This window comes from Papaver somniferum, chromosome 7 (assembly GCF_003573695.1).
Source record: "Papaver somniferum cultivar HN1 chromosome 7, ASM357369v1, whole genome shotgun sequence".
NCBI classification, from domain to species: domain Eukaryota; kingdom Viridiplantae; phylum Streptophyta; class Magnoliopsida; order Ranunculales; family Papaveraceae; genus Papaver; species Papaver somniferum.
The window spans coordinates 184,586,335-184,593,675 of NC_039364.1; positions in this window are offsets into that span (position 1 = coordinate 184,586,335).

A 7,341-nucleotide genomic window follows, 5' to 3' on the forward strand; every position below is an offset into this window, starting at 1 on the left:
TGGTTCATTTCTTCAATGATCGGTAGCAGCCCTGCAACTGTAGTCAAGAGAGTGGGTAGGAAACCTTTCCACACTTCCGTAGTAGAAATATGCCCATTCTTTTTCCATATCTTGGTATACAGAGGTGCATGACACTTGGGAATGACAAATGCACCAACCGTCTCATTGTCTGGGAAAGTGTTAACCAATGGAGCTTCAAACGAGAGCCTAGTTGTCGGGTATTCACAGGCGTGAACACTGTCTTCTATCTCCACGGATTCTGCATAATCTTCACATGTTCGATTGCCAATGTCTTCAACCTCGACCACAGTCACGGACTTTCCACTCCTTCTCCTTCTAGCATCAACAATGACACGAACATCCGCCTGTGATGAACGGAGAAGTGTTTAATTTCGCCTGAATTAGACATGGTAAAATTTCAAGAATTATAAGATTGCTTACAGATGATCCAATCTCAGCAAGAGCCGACCTATATCGGGCAGGAGTTTTAGCAGTCCGCTTGGGCCTTGAATTGTGAGAAGAAAGATTCTTCTGGTTATCCTGTAACAAATCATCTTCTACGATCAGTAACCTCAACTGAACGAGATGGAAAAGATGTGCAACTTACCAAGATGGGCGCTTCTACTCCATGTTTCGACTGAAGTCCGTTTTAAGAAGAAATATTATCAGCAGACATGATATGAGAGGTATGATGATCGAAATTTCTTCTGTGATGAAACTAACTTAGGAATGGAGGAAATATTGGCGCAAGTGATAAACCCTAAATATGCAAATATATATACAAGATATGGCAGGCACTTATCTCCGATTCAGTTACGAGTTTTACTGAAACCCTAAGTCTTGAACAAGGTCAAACTGGAGATGCGGAAGTAAAATAGTGCACTGGGGACTGACCAAGGTTAATTGTGATCGGCAAGTCACACGTCCCCATGTACTATACAGATTATGTTTGGATATTTTCATAAGATGAAGAACCACAAGGGTTAAGGGAGATTACAATGAGTTCGGCATGAAGAGTGGCCCCGTTTGCTTAATTCAATCAAGAATAACTTGCATTAATAAAATCTCTCGTTCAACAGGAAGACCTAAATACTTCAATAAAGTTGTTCGAATGGAGACATCTACTACGAAGATTGAGAGTATTCAAATACTAAAAAGAAAAAAGAGATCGAAAATAAATCTATTCGTCAGATCCATTTGAGTTGTCAGATTCGTCATCACTGTCTTTCTCAGAGTTTTCATCACTATCCTTCTCAGAATCCTCTTCTTCGGAATCACTGTCATGACTATTAGTGACGTCTGGATGAGCATGAAAATCATCATCTGAATCTGAATCTTCTTCCGCTTCAGCTGCAATGTTCATGGGAATTTCGAATTCTTTGGCACACTGATCAGGCAAACCCCAAGCGGTTTCTTCTTCAGAAGCATCAGCATCAGAATCAGAGGGTACCCCATCCAAGAATTGGCGTTTTTCCTCAACTCTCTGTATTTTGCACCGGATTCGATCCTTTGTGCGTTGACGAGCATCTTTCTCATCGTCTTCGACTTTTCTTTTCATGATTTCAGCGAAAGTAACTCTCCGCTCATTCGAGGGTACACTGGGCTTTGCTCCCTCATCACGAATTACCTTGGCTCTCGGCTTAGCTATGGGAGCTTTGTCAGAACCAGAGGAATAACTATGACCGCTGGAAGCCGACATTTTCTGAAACCAGGAGCATGGAGTTATCGACATGCAGATAAATTCATCCACAAAATGGTAATTCTTGAATCTTACCTCTTTCAATTTCACTAACAATAGTGGTTGCAATACAAGAGTTAACACACGAAATCAATTCGTTCATTAAAACCTGCAATAACGAACAACACTTCATTAGTTCATGAAAAATCATTTTCTCATAAAATCATAGACATAATTTTCATAATGTGAACATTCACACAACTGACCTCATGAAATTTACAACAAGACACTATTTCATCATGAATAAATTTTCTAGTTTGAAGGTTACTCAAAACCCACGTCTTGATTTTACAAAGCAACTTAATACAATTTGTTCACGTAAATTTTCAGAATTTATCTAATAAGAACAAGTCCATGTGAATAAGATACGTCATCATGTTTCACGTGAAATATGTCACGGCTACATATATAAAAAAATCTATTTTCCTTCGTATTAGTGTTTTATTAAAAACGAAGGTTTATGCTATTTTGTGGAAGCTCACACCTCTTGTGATAAAATACTAGTTCACATGAAAGCTCATAAACAAAGTTTTATCACTGGGCATAAATTTACATACATAAAATTACATGTATCTATTTTCCTCGAATGAGCATAATTTTCTAAAACGAGGTTTATTTCGGTTTTGTGAAAGCTCACATCTATTAAGGTAAAATCTTGGTTCACATGAAAGCTCATACACTAAGTTTTATTACTGGACCTAAGTCCACATATATATAAAAAATTCCTTCTAAATCAGGGATTATTATTAGTTTTCAAAACTAACGATCGAACGAACATACGTTTAATAAATAAGGGTTTTTCCACAAAACTCACATCAACATATACCCATGTATATAATTTTAACATGATGGAAGCATGAACATCTCATGAAATCAGCAAACTTTGAAAAAAAAAATTTGCACGTGGCTCGCCGTCCGGCGGGTGAAAGACCGACGAATTTTCTCCTGCTGCTCTTGCTCGGCGTGAAGATGAGAGGGAGGTGAAGGTGGTGTTCGGTTGTGGGAGAAATAAAAAAGAAAAGAGGAATTAATTCCTTTTATACCTAATCTTATTTCCAAAACCTAATTTCATAAGGATTTCTTTTTTGGGGCCGGCCCGTGAATCCTAAACCAACCATGGTTCCACCATCGAATCAGCGGTTCTACATCAATTTATGTTCACTGGATGATGTTCTATTATTCCACAGAGGTTTCCGCTCAAACTATGGTTTGCTCATTCAGTCAAAATACGGTAACATCTTATCTTATGACTAAGTTCAATTACTTATTTTTGTCTGTACCTGGAAAATCACCATTCAATGCTGACTGAGGAACATGATTGTTCCTCACTAAGCAGGGGACTTAATGTAGATGGTGGATTTTTAACAAAGGGTAGAATTGTAAAAGGCTCATGTCTCTCATCAAAGCATGAAAGCTCATGCCATAAAATCTCTGACTGAGAAGGTTGTCTCTCAGAGTACATGTAGATGTGTTGTCTCTCAGCTGAGGCCACGGCACTCATGAATACTGAGCAATTTCAGTAATTACTCCGGATCCGGCAATCGGATGAGTATCGAGACTCATGTCTCTATGCATGAAAGCTCATGCCACCTCTGATGGAGAAAGTCTCTCAGAGAAGATGAAGATGTGCAGTCTCTCAGCTGAGGCCACGACACATCTCATACTGTATAGAATCGAAAGATTGGGTGGCTCCTAGACAGCATGTATGCTAGTATATAGAGACAACGTCTTCGGGATGTAACCAGATTTCCCCCGACTATGCAAGAGGGATATGACACTCCAACAAGTTCATATTGCTCAACCCTCAGATAATAAATGCTCCTAGACAGGAAGCCCTTCAGTACAGAGCCAGCAATTAATTATCTTAAATCGTCTGAATATCCAGCAATATTCTATGAGCCATCGTCTGAATATCCAACAATATTCTACAAGTCTTCAATTAATCGCCTGAATATTCAGCAATATTCTACGATTCCTCGTTATATTTCGTTACTTCAATATGTGGTTCTTCCCAGCAGAATTCCACAGGTTAGTAATAAATATTCAACGGAACAGGCATCTGGGCATCGAATAAGCCCTGAAAAAATGGTGCAAGTGTAATTAGCAGATAATACACAGACCAGCATTTTGAATGCACCAACGAGCATTTCAAAAATACGAACGAACGAGGAACCTATGCAAAATAGGAAGGAAAATAATAATAATAAAATATTAAACAAAAGTGGCAGGGGACTAGGTTCACTAGCCGGCCAGTCATGCCGTGACTAGTCCCGCGCCCAATTTTATATTTTACTATATTTTTACTATTTTAGAGATCTCATGAAAATCCTCTCGTTCGAGCAAATTTCCTTTATTTCAAAGAAATTATCTAAATCACATGTTTTTATCAAAAAATAATAAAATTAGGGAAAGGTGTCGCGGGACCGAGCACCAGCAGGCCATGATTTTATTATTCCTTCTCAAATTATGAAAATTCCTTGATTTTATGAATTTTCCATAAAATTACCTAATTTCATGTATTTTCTCTAAAATCATGGAAAATATTAAAAAATTAGGAAAAACTTGTGGGACCGGGCTCTAGCCGGCCTGCCATGCCCTATCCGGTCCCACACTCCCATTATTTTATTATTGTTTGGTGTTTTGTTTCCTGATTTCATGTAAACTCCCTGATTTCAACAAAATATCTTAGTTTTCAACAAATCCCTTTGATTTTATGAAAATTATCTAAAATCATCAAAATTACATAAAATTGGGAAGAGTGCCTTGGGACCCGCGCCCATTGGCCGGCCAGCCATGCCACGGCCGTTGCCGGTCCCTCACTCCCATTCCCTATTTTATATTTTAATTTATGTCTCTCATCTCATGGAAGTTCCCTAATTTTGCCAAACTCTCCAGTTTCATGGAATTTCCCTTTAATCAGAGAAAAATACACATAAAACTGGGAAATGCATGTGGGACAGCGTGTCAGCCGGCCGGCCATGCCCTAGCCGTGGTCGGTCCCACAACTTGTGATTCCTTGTTTATTTATTATTTTCATCATCTCATGTATTTTTGCCGGTTTCAGCAAAACCGTGGATTTTACATATTTTCTCCAAATGTTGCTCAAACGTGCATCAGAAAATATCAAAATTCTCAGGGCTGAAGCACGGACACTATGGTGACACGGGCACATCCCCTTGACCGACCAAGGGTGACCCTAAGGCTTGCAAACAGCTGGTCCGCATGTTTTAATGATTTTAACCTAATTTGCTCAGTTGCTCATATTAGGTTCGAACTCTTTCCAAACAATTGGAAGTTCGCTCAAATGACCATCTACTGGTCCCACGACCATCAAGAGCCGGTCTCATGACCTCTTGGTCGGCCCCTCATATTTTTTACATCAGGTTTTATGATTTGTTGCTCACACGAGCATTATTTCAGCAAATGATTAAACCGACATTTAATCATTCTTTCACCAACTGGTCCTCAAGATACTTTGGTATTTTTGCTCGTTCGAGCATTTGGGCGTTATATGGTGAACCCGTCATCCCATGTAGCCGGTCCCATGTTGATTTGTAATAAATCATCATTTCGGTAAAATTAGGGTTTTGAATCCAGAGCTCTGCAGAAACGTGATTCTGTGCAGATTCGAACACTCTGATAATTTTATGTTGATTCCATGATTGATATTCATATTTATTGTGCTCGACTCAGCAGTCAGTAACTTAAATTAACATTTTATTTGGTCCAGTTACCAACAATTCATCAAAAGAACAATATTTGTTCAAACTAGCAATATTCGCTCGAACCAGCAATATTTACTCAATTAGCAATGTTCGCTCGGACTAGCAATATTTTCTCAAATCAAAGAATATTGGTTCAACTATCAATATTCAACAATATTAGCAACACAGTTTTGCTCGTCTTAGGTTATGATGATACCTCGTCTCAGCAGACACATTAAATTCATGAGTTTCGAAACATTTGCTAATCATGTTCATCTCAGTAATACATGGACTCATCGTCCCATAAAGTCAGCAACTGACTCCATAATCACGAGATTTCAATCGTGTCACATGGGGGGATACTAACTAGGGTTTTGGTCTGGCGGTCTACGGCACGTGTGTTCACCCACGATGAGAATGTGAGCAAGTCGTGCAATCAGTTGGAAGAGTCAGCAAAGTAGTGGGTGGAAAGTTAACCAAGTCTCCGCACGATGAGTAATTGGTTTTAACATGATTTCCCCATTTCCCACTCTCTGATTCCAGCAACTGTCACACTTCATGGGATCATGGTGTTTTCAACTACGGCATTATAAAATGTCTCTGAATCCTGATTGAAAAGACAGAAGTTTTCGAACACTCGAACAATATTCTCCAAGACGAGCAATTTCTCATCAAAGTTCATACAGACAATCTTTCGTCTACACGAACTCACAGAAATTAGACTCTAGCGGGCGCACTAGTAGTACACATACGTGTGGGGATTAGTTTTTCACAATGCTAGATGTCTCCTTTATATATCCTTCAAGGGTTTTGCCTTAGTTAAAAAGCAATCCTTATTCACCGTTAGATGAAAACCTGATTTAGATTCAAGCTAATATTTTTCAACCATTAGATCGAAAACTTAGCTTGTCACACACACTTGGGTAGACGTTTACTGGTTTCGTGAAAACCATGCCCAAACGTGTACGTGTATGTCGGTTCAACATAGTAACCAAAAAGGTTAACCATATGAGAATTTCATATTAACCTTGTTCTTCTTCACCATAACTTGTTCAATTGACTCAAATGAACTAGTTAAAGAGTTGTTCAATTGCTATGAGATCTTATGTAACTACACAAGACACAATTGAAGCAAAGATTATTCGATTCGATTGAATCGGCTCATGAACATTATAGCCACGGTTTTCATAAAGCATTCCTTAGTAATTTAATGTTTCATGTTCAGAGCACATCTTTAGATCATAACCTCTTAAGTTCACAAACAAGTTCGCGGACTTAAGTTAATCGGTTGAGTTTTCCAAACTCAGTAGAAATTCTCGAAAAGAGAACTTCCGCCAGTTCGAGGACTTAGCACACAAACGAGTATTTGGAAACTCCCAGCAGAAATTCTCGGTCGAGAACTTCCGACAGTTCGCGGACTTGGCAAGCCAATTCCACAATCCTCCCGATTTCTCTTGATCAACAAAGTTCGAAAACTTCGGTTCAAGGAATACATGGTTATGTAATCTAAACTCTTATTTCAATCATTGAGACATTCTCAAAGGACGCTATGTAGCGTTATTCACAGACTGATTCACGTCAGAGCAATTCTCAAAGTGATTGAAACTTTTCATGACTTTCGTCACTAGGTGAAGATAAACTTGATCAAAGCGAAACGCTTTACCAACACACGATTTCGAGATAAAAGATAAGCAATGAATGCTCAGCTCGAAATGTCAAATGTGTATGATATAGTCTATATATCATACGACTTTTGTCTCAAAAGAAGTAGGAGATAGAAGAGATATACTTTTGAGTGATAGATAAGTTCAAGTCTCCACATACCTTTTTGTTGATGAAGTTCCATGGTTCGTTGTATAGATCTTCGTCATTGTATGATGAATCGCCATGAAGTCCTTG